Here is a 12886-nt window from a genome sequence, read left to right as displayed (position 1 = left end):
GTTTACTCATCAACCTTGCAGCGAAATCCCTGTTACATACCTTTCTTTCATACTCAACCTTTTACACACTCAACCTTTTAAAAGTATGTCTCAGACACACTATTTTTGACCAGATAGCACTTGCGTGTTTACACACAAAAAAGCGCGTAAAACCAATAAAAAATCCTATTTTTTGAAAGAAAATATCAATTTTAGATCTAAAATTGAGCGAAATTTGTTGGTTTATTGTCCAAATATTGTGAAAATTATTTATTTGTGATAGATTTAAAAGCCTTAACATTAGTATTGAAGGTTTGGTGAAAAAAAATCTAGAATCCACTATTGTTGGGGTATCAAAAAAAGTTTGAAAATTTAATTGGGTCTTGTTGATTATTGGGTTATTGAACTCAATTTGTTGCTCGATTATTTTTGGCTAGTTGTTTCGATAGTGTAGTTAAATTTTGGTATTATTGGAAACTTTCTCACAAACAACCATGATGGTAGCAATAATGGTGCTTAAGATAGACAATGGAAAGATGAAGAAGATAGATTTTAATTTTAATTTCTATTATTATTTTTTCCTTTTTAAAGTCAATGACACGTGTCGCGCTCTTGTTAGGACGTGAATTTCACGTTATCTGAAAAATTGGTCAAGCACAAAAGTGGTGTGTCTTAGACACACTTTTGAAAGGTTGAGTGTGTAAAAGACTACCCGTGAAAAAGAAGTGTGTAACAGAAATTTCGCTGCAAAGTTGATAGGTAAACTATGTATTTTGCCTAAAATATTTGAACTAAGTTCTAATAACAACAACAACATAATAATAATATATATATATATTTTTTTTTTGGATGAGCTGAGTTACGTCTGGTTAGATTTTAAAGAAACAGAAGATGAACAAATATTAGCATGGACGGTCACTTTCGGTTCTAGTGATAATCTAATTCCATTTTGGGACTTTTATTAAGAAACAATTACATTAAGTATTAGTTTTGGTGACAGTTCCGATAAGTTGCATCTAATTTTATAAATACATTTCTTAGATCAGTATACACAAATCACTTTGCTTTGTCATCAAGTTGCTGTGGTGTAGTGGTTATCACGTCAGTCTTACACACTGAAGGTCCCCAGTTCGATCCTGGGCAGCAACAAGTCAATTTTTGTTGTTGTTTCTGGTTTATGCGAAAACTACTTTAGTTTAAACAAATATTTTCCAAAAAATCTATATTACAGTTTAATATTTGGCAAAATACAAAATTAGTTAGCTGAAGCTAATGACATTCGCTAGCCAAAAAACATATATTTTATAGTATTATTTATGGGAGCAATTAAAAATATATATTTTTCTTTAATATTTTGATACATAGATTAGACCAAAAAAAAATCTTACGTCTTTTATTAGCGTGTCATTTGTTTCAACTCACTCAATATGTGAAACTTTGTTATAAAAATATATTGAAAGATATTTATATATATTTTTCAAGTAATGAGTTACGGATAATTCTTCTAAGTTGCTTTTCTCAAAGAAAAATAGTTAATTAAGTCATAAAACATTTTTTATAATGCTTAAAAGTGTAAAAGAGTGTACAATTGGACTGTAAGAAATTTTCAAAAAATAATAATCTCGGATATTCAAATTTTCCAATAGAGAAACTTATAATGGTAATAATAGTTTATTGTAGTAGTATCCTGATTTCATTAATATGGTTAATTCGAGTTGGAAAGATAAGAACTAGTGTGATGCTGCTTAATCTTTTGGAAACGATATTTTGGAATGGAAAAGAAAAACTTTTGGTGATCTCTTTCATAGAAAAAAGAGACTTTAAGCTAGATTTAACAACAACAACAACCCAATATAATCCTACTTAGTGGGGTCTGGGGAGGGTAGTGTGTACGCAGACCTTATTCCTACCCTAGGGTAGAGAGAATGTTTCCAAATAGACCCCCGGCATCCTTCCCTCCAAGAACTTCCCACCTTGCTCTTGGGGAGACTCGAACTCACAACCTCTTGGTTGGAAGTGGGGGTTGCTTACCATTTAACGGTATCCAAAATTCTCCTAAATTTCCTAAGAGTAGATTTCTTCAACAAGCCCGACCCAAATCAGTCCGCTGGCACTTGAGGCTTGATCGAGGCTGGGTCTGGGCTGGCCCGTAGGCCAAAAATCAATTAAGTTCAAATTAATTAATTATTAAATATTTAATATTTAAAACTAGTAAAAACTAAAAAAAACTATTAACTATAATCCACATTCCCTAGCCCTAGATTGCTCATTTACCCTTCCATATCAACTAGAATTTAGATTTTTGACATGCATGTAATATAAGAAAATTAGTTTTTCTTTTGCTTAATTAATAACAAACTCAAAAAGTTTTAGGTGGCCAATAATAATATTTTTTTAAAAGAAAATATTACTTTAAGTAGCCAATTATCAATTTGGATAACTTTAATATATTATTAATACTTAAACTGCTTTTCAGTATAGAAAAAGATCAATTTTAAATACACAAAAAAGATTGACCACTAGCAAATTTCAGGAATTTAAACATATTTTATGGACTATAATGATGAAATCAGTAAATGATGTTAATCCTAAATTAAAAAACCTCAGCATATAAACTTATTGAAGCAAAGTTTGAGGAAAATGAAAGAAAAATATTAAAAAAATATTCATATAATTTTAAAAAGAAGAGCTAAACATATAAGGAATTTGCATTTCAATTACGAGATTCCTCGTCAAATATATGCTTTTTATACTCTTTAAGCAAACAAAAGTTGTTTATATGATTAATCAACTACGTCACGAAAAAATATTTAAGGATTTGAAGAATTTTTTCTAAAAAAAATTGAAGAGCCAACCCGCACTAGCCCGCGATCCTCTTAGGGCTAGGTTAGGCACGCCATTTTAAGGCTCATTCATATGGTGGGCCAGCCTGTCCTAGCCCACCAAATTTAAAAGTCCACGAGTGTTAGGTTGGCCTGGCCCGTTTTGACAGCTCTAATTAGGGCTATTTTTCCCTTTAAACCTTTGAAGCTCCAGAACCTGATAGCTTACACACATTCTTCTTTAAAAAATATTAGAAAGTGATGGGACAATCATGTCACAACCCTAAATCCGGACCCGATCATGATGACGCCTCTCATGAAGACAAGGCCAGCCGACACAACACCCAATTCATTCTTAAACAATTGAAATAACATAATTAAGTCATTAACAAGAAATTAGTCCCTAAATAAAGGTGAACTAGTACAATTTGCGGAAAAATCAATACAACTCAACATCAGGATGTCACCAGTCATGAGCATCTATCATAAGTTTTGGAATACAGGAAAGGGACCACACCGTCTAATACAAAATCCAGTACAAGGGAAAGAAATAATGATAAGAGGGAGAAACACTAGGATGCGAGCGCCGAGCAGCTACCTAGTGGACTCCAAAAATCTGCTGGAAGCTATCAACACTCGCTAGCAGGACCTGAAGCGCCTGAATCTGCACACAGGGTGCAGGGAGTAAAGTGAGTACCCCAAATCAGTGAGTAATAATAATAAATGAAGACTGAGCGATAAGAAATCACGTAAAAACACAACAACATGCTATACAGAGGCATAGTAAAACCAGTAAAGTGCAATAAAATAGTGAAATCTCGTAAAAACACCTTAGTTCAGTTTAAGCTTCTTTAAAATACCTTTTTAATAGTTAAACAAGTAAATGACAGGCATCTAGAAAATATAAACACATAGAAACCGCCCCTCAGGCACAATACCAATAGAATCAGCCCCTCGGGCAACAACATGGAACAACACCAGGCCCTCGGGCTATATCTCATATCACAATAGGTATCTGCGCTCACTGGGGTGTACAGACTCCGGGAGGGGCCCCTTACGGCCCAAGCGCAATATCAAGCCATCTCGTGGCATAATCAATAGGCTTTCGGCCTCATATCAAGCCACCTTATGGCGTACAATCTCAGGCCCTCGACCTCATAATCATAAATCAATGTATCACTGTTGCGGCGTGCAGCCCGACCCAAAAGTATCCTCACAATACAGGCCTCGGCCTTACTCAGTCAGAATCTCATAAGCCACTCGGGCAACAGTAAAACATGAAGCTCAACCCAAAATATCATTTAATGTGTTAAAACAGAGTAAACATGACTGAGTTATGAAAACAGTAGAAAAAAGCATGATGAGTACAAGTATAAAGTCAAAATAGTGCGGAATAGTAGTAAAAATCCCTTAAGGGTCCAAAACAGTTGGCACGAGGCCCAAATATGTCATTTAGCCCAAACATGATTATAACAAATAGTTTTCAACCAAATACGCAGTAAAACAGTCATTCGGGACAGACTAAGTCACAATCCCCAATGGTGCACGACCCTACGCTCGTCATCTAGCGTGTGCGTCACCTTAACATAGCATAACGATGTGTAATCCGGGGTTTCATACCCTCAAGATAACATTTAAAATCATTACTCACCTCGATCCGGTCCAAACTCTAGCCCGCGACGTCTTTGCCCCTCGAATCGGCCTTAACTCGCGTCAAATCTATCCAAACTCAGAATCACGACGTCAAAATATGCTAAGGGAACGAAGCCCATGCGAAATTAATCAATTTACAATATAAATCCCGAAATTAATCAAAACCCGAGCACCGGGAGCACGTCTCGAAATTCAATAAAATTTACATCAATAGATTCCTTATCTCCCCACGAGTTCATACATATCAAAAGTCCCAAAATCCAACCACAAATGACCCCTAATCTCCAATTTGTAACCCTTAATTTTCATTAATCTTAGGCCAAATCAGTGAAATAATGCCTTAGGATCGATTATTAGGTTCAAAAATCTTACCTCCAGACGTTATCCCTTTAATCCCTCTTTAAAATCTCCCAAAAAACTCCAAAACTGATTTGAAATGGTGAAGTACAACTCAAAAATCGCGAAGGAATCCTTTTATACCTTCTGGCCCAGGCTTTTCGCACCTGCGGTCCAGTACTCGCTCCTGCACAACCGCTTCTGCGGTCATTACTTAAGCATTCAATTTTTCGCATCTGCGATGCACAACCCGCACCTGCACCATCGCAGGTGTGGTTCCTTAACTACTTCTGCGATCCCTGCCTTCCTTGGCTCCTTCCGCTTCTACGACTGGTCTTCCACATCTGCGGCCTTTCAACCGCAGATGCAGTTATGACAGCAGTCCTAAAACTTCAGGTGCCATTTCCATATTTCTATCTTTCCGTCAACCATCTGAAATCACCCCAAGGCCCCCGAGACCTCAACCAAAAGCACAAACAAGTCATATACTACCATCCAAACTTATACCAATCTTCAAAACACCTCAAACAACATCGAATCAATCACAACACAACGGATTCAAGCCTAAGGTTCTCAAAATCCTCCAAATTACGCTTTTGATCAAAAGTCTATCAAACCACGCCCGAATGACCTAAAATTTTTCACATACATCCCAAATGACACCACGGACCTACTGCAACCCCCGGATTTCCATTTCGACCCCTACATCAAAATCTCTCCTATCAACCAGAAAAATGCCAAAATTCTAATTTCGCCAATTCAAGCCTAAATCTACTCTGAACCTCCAAAACACATTCTGATCACGCTCCTAAGTCCCAAATCACCTCCCGAAGCTATCCAAATCATCGGAACTCACATCCGAGCCCTTTAACACAAAAGTCAATATCAGGTAGACTTTTTCAACTTAAGCTCACTCAAAAGAGCCTAAGTGTCTCAAACCATACCAAAACCTCTCCGAACCCGAGCCAACCAACCCGATAACACAAAGTACAACTGAGCTAGGCAATAAGAAGCAGAAGTGGGGGAAACAGAGCGGTAACTCATGAAATGACTGGCCGAGTCGTTACGTCCTCCCCCTCTTAAACAAACGTTCGTCCTCGAATGAATGAAGAAATATACTTGAAGCCTCAAATAGGTGAGGATATCTGCTCTGCATCTCTCGCTCGGTCTCCCAGGTAGCCTCCTCCACGGACTGACCTCTCCACTACACCTTCACTGAAGCTATATCTTTTGACCTCAACTTTCAAACCTGACGCTCCAAAATAGCTACTGGCTCCACATCATAAGTCAAATCACCATCTAACTACACCGTGCTGAAATCTAGAACATGAGATGGATCCCTAATATACTTCCGGAGCATAGAAACATGAAATAACAGATGCACACTCGACAAGCTAGGTGGCAAAGCAATCTCATAAGCCACCTCCCCAATCCTTCGAAGCACCTCAAAAAGTCCAATGAACCGAGGACTCAATTTACCCTTATTCCCAAATCTCATAACACCCTTCATGGGTGAAAACTTCAACAGAACCTTCTCACCAACCATGTAGGACACATCCTGAACCTTCCTGTCAGCATAACTCTTTTGTCTTGAATGCGCTATACGAAGCCTCTCCTGAATTATCTTCACCTTTTCTAAAGCATCCTGCACCAAGTTTGTCCCCAATAGCCTAGCCTCACCTGGCTCAAACCAACCAACTGGAGATCTACACTGCCTTACATACAAAGCCTTATATGGAGCCATCTGAAAACTCGACTAGTAGCGGTTGTTATAAGCAAACTCTGCGAGCAGTAGAAACTGATCCCATGACCCTTCGATATCAATGACACAAACATGTAACATGTCTTCCAATATCTGAATAGTGCACTCGGACTGCCCGTTCGTCTGAGGGTGAAAAGATGTGCTCAACTCAACCTGAGTACCCAACTCTCGGTGCACAGACCTCCAAAACTGCGAAGTAAACTGAGTGCCCCTATCTGAAATGATGGAAACTGGGACACCATGCAACCGAACAATCTCCCACACATAGATCTCTGCCAACCGCTCTGAAGAATAGGTAGTACACATAGAATGAAGTGCGCGGACTTGGTCAGCCGCTCCACAATCACCCGAACAACATCGAACTTCTTCAAAGTATGTGGGAGCCCAACTACAAAGTCCATGATGAACCGATCCCACTTCCACTCTGGAATATCCACTTGCTGAAGCAAGCCACCCGGTCTCTGATGCTCATATTCACCTGCTGACAATTGAGACACTGAGCTACAAATCCCACAATGTCCTTCTTCATTCTCTTCCACCAATAATGATATCTCAGATCCCGATACATCTTCGCGGCACCCAAATTAATGGAATACCGGGAGCTATGGGCCTCTTCCAGAATTAACTCCCTAAGCCCATCTACATTGGGCACACATATCCGGCCATGCATCCTTAACACCCCATCATCACCAATAGTCACATCTCTAGCATCATCGTACTGAATTCTGTCCTTAAGGACAAGCAAATGAGGATCATCATACTGGTGCTCTCTGATGCAATCATATAAGTAAGACCGAGAAATCACACAAGCCAATACCCGACTAGGTTTCGAAATATCTAACCTCACAAACCAATTGGCCGAAGCCTGAACATCAACTGTAAGAGTTATCTCTCCAACTTGAATATATGCCAAACTCCCCATACTCACTGCCTTTCGGCTCAAAGCATCGGCCACCATATTGGCCTTCTCCGGATGGTACAAAATAGTAATATCATAATCCTTTAGCAACTCCAACCATCTCCGCTGCCTCAAATTGAGATCCTTCTGCTTGAACAAGTGCTAGAGGCTACGATGATCAGTAAACACCTCACAAGACATGCCATACAAATAATGCCTCCAAATCTTCAATGCTTAACTATGGCAACCAACTCAAAATCATGGACAGGGTAGTTCTTCTCATAGGGCTTCAACTGACGAGAAGCATAAGCAATAACTCTACCTTCCTGCATCAATACACACCCAATACCAACTCTCGAAGCATCACAATACACGGTATATGAACCTGAAGCTGATGACAAAACTAACACCGGAGTTGTGGTCAATGCAGTCTTGAGCTTCTGAAAGCTCTCCTCGTACTCATCCCACCACCTGAATAGGGCACCCTTTTAAGTCAACTTGGTCAAGGGCGATGCGATAGATGAAAATCCTAGAACAAACCGGTGGTAATAACCCCACAACCCAAGAAAGCTACGAATCTCTGTGGCTAGGACGGTCTGGGCTAACTCTAAACCGCCTCTATCTTCTTCGGATCAATCTGAATACCCTCACTGGACACCACGTTCCCCAAGAAAGCCACTAAACTGAGCCAGAACTCACACTTGGAGAACTTTGCATAAAGTTTCTCCTCCCTTAATCTCTACAACACAACTTTCAAATGCCCCGCGTGCTCCTCCTTACTACGCGAGTATACCAAAATATCATCAATGAAGACTATGACAAACGAGTCGAGATAAGGTCGGAACACGCTCTTCATCAAATGCATGAACACTGCCGGGGCATTGGTCAGCCCAAAAGACATTACCAAGAACTCATAATGACCATATCGTGTCTTGAAAGCTGTCTGAAGTATATCCGAGTCCCTGATCTTCAACTGGAGATAACCTGAACGAAGATCAATCTTGGAGAACACCCTCGCTCCCTGGAGATGGTCAAACAAATTATCGATACGAGGCAATAGATACTTGTTCTTGATTGTTACTTTGTTCAACTGCATGTAATCAATGTACATCCTCATACCGCCATCCTTCTTCTTCACAAATAGAACCAGCGTACCCCAAGGTGACACACTAGGCCGAATGAACCCCTTATCAAGGAGTTCCTGAAGCTGCTCATTTAACTCCTTCAACTCCACTGGTGCCATACGATACGACGGAATAGAAATGGGCTGAGTTCCCGGCACTAGATCAATACCAAAATTAATATCCCTGTCCGGTGGAATGCCCGGCAGGTCTGCAGGAAACACATCAGGAAAATCCCTCACAATAAGAACAAAATCAATACTGGGAGTCCCTGCACCAACATCCCTCACAAAGGCTAGATACGAAAGACAACCCTTCCCAACCATACGCTGGGACTTCAAGAATAAAATTACCCTACTGGAAACATAATCAGTCGAACCTCGCCACTCAATCCGTGGCACACCCGGCATAGCCAATGTCATTGTGTTAGCATAACAGTCCAAAATAGCGCGACACAGAGATAGCCAATCCATGCCCAATATAACATCGAAGTCTACCATACATAACAACAAAAGATCCACTCAGGTCTCCAGACCCCCAATTGTCACCATACATGACCAGTACACACGGTCTACAATAACAGTATCGCCTATCGGAGTAGATACACGAACAGATGAAACAAGAGACTTACGGGGCATATCCAAATAACGAGCAAAGTATGATGACACATAAGAATAAGTGGAACCGGGATCAAATAATACAGAAGCATCTCTGTGGCAGATTGAGACAATACTTGTGATCACAACATCTGAAGCAATAACATCGAGTCTAGCTAGGAGTGCATAGAAACAGGCCTGACCGACACATGATCGACCTCCCTCTCTAGGGAGACCCCTAGCTGACTGACCTCCACCCCTATCTGGGTGGGTAAGGGGTGGTGAAGTAACTGGCGCTGAAGCCGATGGCTGACTCCTCTGCTGAGATGAACCCCCAAGACGACGAGGACATTGCCTCCACATATGACCCATATCTCCACACTCATAGCAACTTCTGGGTGCTGGAGACGAGGACTAAAGGGAACCCCTAACACCGGAATGACTAGCAGATGCACCTAGCATAGAAGAGCCCTAAACTAACGGAGCACGGGACGAACTCTGAGCTGGAAGGGCACTGAGTGATGACTAGCCCTGATGATAACCGTGAGAACCATGACCCAATGACGCCCCACGATAACATGGGCGAGCTAGCTGAGCATGCCTGAATGGATGGACCTTGCCGTGCTAAAACTGACCTCTCGAAGGAGCACCACCATAACTACCAGATCCTCGAGGCCTCTTGGCCTCCCTGTCATCTCGCTCCTAGTGACGAACAGACTCAATTTCACGAGCAATGTCAACAACCTCCTCAAAAGTAGCACCAATCACCCTCTCCCTGGTCATGAGAATACGAAGCTGATATGTGAGGCCATAAATAAACCTCCTAATCCTCTCTCTATCTGTCGGAACCAACCAAATAGCATGATGAGCTAACTCGGAGAACCTCATCTCATACTGCATCATAGTCATCTCTCCCTGACGCAACCACTCGAACTGCCTGCGCAGCTCCTCTCTACGAGACTATGGCACATACTTCTCTAAAACGAGAATGGAGAACTGCTGCCAGGTAAGGGGTGTTGCACCAACAAGCCTACGCCTCTCATAAGCCTCCCACCAAGTAAAGGCAGCTCCAGAAAACTGAAAAGTAGTGAAAGCAACCTCGCTGGTCTCCAGAATACCCGTTATGCGAAGAATCCTCTGACACTTGTCCAAGAAACCATGGGCATCCTTGCCCTCTACACCACTGAAAGTCAGAGGCTGAAGTCTACCAAACCTCTCTAACCTGCGTTGCTCGTCCTCTGGCATGGCAGGAGCTACATAATCCTGAGTAGATGCAACCGGCTGGGCTGGATGTGCCCCCAGTGTCTAAAGTCCCTGCACGACCTGTTCAGGTCCGCGAGCGGCAGGAGTTTGAGTGCTTCCCCCGGCCTGAGAAGTAGTTGTAGCTATAGTAACTGAAACCGCCTGAGCTATGCTAGTGTATACTGATAGAATCTGAGCCAAGGCCTCTTGAAGACCCGGAATCACAATGGGCACAGTTGGTGCCTGAGTTGGTGCTGCTGGAGCATCTACAACTAGGACCTGATCTTGAACTGGGGTGGCTGGTGGATCTGCAGGTGCTGCCCTAACTGTTGTGCGGGCTATACCCATACCACTACCACGTCCTTGTCCTCTAGTGGCCACAACTGGTGGTACTGGTGGTCGTCCATCCTGACCGGTAGTGCGTGTCCTCACTATTTGTGTGAGAATAGAATAACAGAAGTTTATTACTCGGATCAACAGATTCGCACGACAAGAATTTCAAGAATATGAAGTTTTTTCCTAAAGGTTCTGCAGCCTCTCGAGGATAAATACAGACATTTCCGTACCGATCCATGAGACTCTACTAAACCTGCTCATGACTCGTGAGACCTATGTAACCTAGGCTCTAATACCAACTTGTCACGACCCTAAACCTAGAACCGATCGTGATGGCGCCTCTCGTGAAGACAAGTCCAGTCGACACAACACCCAATTCGTTCTTAAACAATTGAAATAACATAATTAAGTCATTAACAAGCAATTAGTCCCAAAAATAAAGGTGAACTAGTACAATTTGCGGAAAAACCAACAAAGCCGGACGATCTTGCGGGTCCCCGGTACGTAGCCCCCTCCTCGACTCGAGTTGTCCTCTCGGGTACACAGTCTAGAACAAATACCCAGGTTACGAACCTAGAATAACTTAGCTTTATGCCGGATCCCTAGTAGAAACATTTGTTTGCATCATGTGCATTTGACTTTGGAGGCTCAACACAGGGGTTGGGTCTGTCTAAGACAGGTGTACCAAAATGACAAAAGACCATCCTAATGCATCCAACTTGCTACTTGTGCATTTGTTTGCTTCGGACTTGCATGCTGACTGGTTTTTGAATACTTTGAGGAAAGAGAGATAAAGGTAGTTAATCACATGTTTTGAAAAAAATCAATGTCCAAATAGCGTCGAAACTCTGTCGAATTTTTGAGAAAATGAAAGAAAAAAGGGTTTTGTTTATGAAAAATGGTTTTATTTGCCATTGAAAAGAGTCTTGTTTTCAAAAGAAGTTTGTTTTATCTACCCGAACTACGCCGGTTTGATTCTCACAGGGTGCGGGATACGTAGGCAACCCTCATCGGGTCCAACCTCCCCTTTACAAAAATGTCAAAATTTTAATTTTCGTCATAAATAAGTCAGGTGACGCCGTTTTTGTCAAAATAGACGAATGTTCCCAAATGGGACGTCAGAAGGCTGACTTTGCATAAACGGCTACTCGTAGTCATTTTTTGGATTTTTGACCGGTTGACTCACCCAGCTTCAAAATCTTCGTTCCCGAAGTGCTGAAAGGCCGTGTTCGAAACCGGATCTTTCGTTTAATCTGTGAAAAATTAAAAAAATAGCCAATTCGTTGAGTCAAATAAATTTTATTTTTTGCTTAATCACCTTAATAAATGTGCAGGATGAGCACGATGCAAAATGAACCTTTTTCAATACTGACTAAAATCCCTTTCAAGTTGCGGCTATGGTGGGATGATTTAGGTGGTGAAGGGCAAGATGAGGTCAAGAAATATCTAAAAGGTCTTACGGGTTTATTGGAAATCCAGCCTCGGGGGATATCATAAGAGCTTTGGTCACCTGCTGGGACCCAGCACACAATGTCTTCCACTTCTCCGATTTTGAACTCACCCCGACTTTGGAGGAAATAGTCGGGTACATCGGAAATGCTGAAGTTCCATTGAGGCAAAAATACCTGGTTGCTCTAAGAGCTGTCACTGTGCATTGGTTTTTAGATTCGTTAAAGATACCCAGGATGGTCCATAACCTAGATTTGGCCGCAGGTTTTTGTAATCCGCGCTTCATATACGACAGATACGGTCATGTCGGAGGATTCAACAACCCGGGTAACAAGTTATGCAGCAAAAGTAACCGTCAGAAATGGGATGAGCATAGACGAGTGGCTTTTATGATAACCTTTTTGGGCCTTTTGGTATTTACAAGGAAAGACTGAAACATTGATCTGAAGAGCGAGCACGGTCTTTGCAAAAAATGAAGAGGGACTACGAAAGGAACATCACTATATTGAGAGAAACAATATCCACTCTCAAAGAGCAGATCTACAGATAAGCCCGAGATGCCAGAGTAGATAGGAAGCGCTACTATGATCTAATGGCCCGAATGGAGAAATAGATGAATGAGTTTCAGGATCAACTCCTTTATAACGCTCAAATGCTGGGGACGCGGAATCAACAAATAGAGCGATTGCTTA

General features: G+C 41.5%; 1 non-coding gene across 1 annotated transcript; it reads left to right on the top strand.

The window, feature by feature from the left end:
• Positions 1-1055: 1055 nt before the first annotated feature.
• Positions 1056-1128, top strand: TRNAV-UAC (transfer RNA valine (anticodon UAC)). The gene has a single exon. It is a non-coding gene; the product is annotated as a tRNA-Val (tRNA).
• Positions 1129-12886: the final 11758 nt, after the last annotated feature.

This window comes from Nicotiana sylvestris, chromosome 10 (assembly GCF_000393655.2).
Source record: "Nicotiana sylvestris chromosome 10, ASM39365v2, whole genome shotgun sequence".
NCBI classification, from domain to species: Eukaryota; Viridiplantae; Streptophyta; class Magnoliopsida; order Solanales; family Solanaceae; genus Nicotiana; species Nicotiana sylvestris.
The sequence above is the reverse complement of the archived record's forward strand: the minus strand, read 5'-3'. Positions and strand labels throughout refer to the sequence as shown.